Raw genomic sequence first — 353 nt, forward strand, 5'->3', positions numbered from 1 at the left:
AGGATCACGACAAGTCCAATCTACACAAGAAGATCCTGTAGAACCTGTCCTAAAAAACAAAAAATAAATAAAATTTGATAATAAATTATAAAATGAGCAAAAGATACAAACAGATACTTCAAAAAAAATACAACAATGGCAAATAAACATGTAAATAAGATGCTATTATTAAGGGCTGCGGAGGGGCTGGAGAGATGGCTCAGTGGTCTAAAGCACCTACTTGGAACAAACTTGGCAAAGCACAGGGACCGCGGTTTGATCCCCCAGCACCACATGCCAGCCAGCCCCGCCCCCTGGTGGGCTGAGCTGGCCACACACATACACACACTAAATAAAAATGTAATAAATAAATA

The sequence above is a fragment of the Octodon degus genome, unplaced genomic scaffold (assembly GCF_000260255.1).
Source record: "Octodon degus isolate 3935 unplaced genomic scaffold, OctDeg1.0 scaffold00111, whole genome shotgun sequence".
Classification (NCBI taxonomy): Eukaryota; Metazoa; Chordata; class Mammalia; order Rodentia; family Octodontidae; genus Octodon; species Octodon degus.